Source organism: Nomascus leucogenys, chromosome 17, assembly GCF_006542625.1.
Source record: "Nomascus leucogenys isolate Asia chromosome 17, Asia_NLE_v1, whole genome shotgun sequence".
Classification (NCBI taxonomy): domain Eukaryota; kingdom Metazoa; phylum Chordata; class Mammalia; order Primates; family Hylobatidae; genus Nomascus; species Nomascus leucogenys.
In genome coordinates this window covers 88459396-88459730 of record NC_044397.1, presented here as the reverse complement: position 1 = coordinate 88459730, position 335 = coordinate 88459396, and positions in this window count along the sequence as shown.

The following is a 335-nucleotide window of genomic DNA, read 5'->3' as shown; positions in this document are numbered from 1 at the left end:
TTGACTTTCTTCTCTTTTGATTCTGTTTTGACTTAATGCGTGCTCATCATTGTGGTTATGATTTTTGGCAAAGCAGTCTGAAAGTAGCCCTTTCTTCTTCTTCTTTTTTTTTTTTTTTTTTCTGATCTAGCTTTATTTCCCAGGCTGGGGTACAATAGTAGCGAAATCTCAGCTCACTGCAACCTCCGCCTCCTGAGTTCAAGTGATTCTCCTGCCTCAGCCTCCCGAGTAGCTGGGATTACAGGCATCTGCCACCACACCTGGCTAATTTTTGTACTTTCAGTAGAGATGGGGTTTCACCATGTTGGCAAGGCTGGTCTTGAACTCTTGACCTC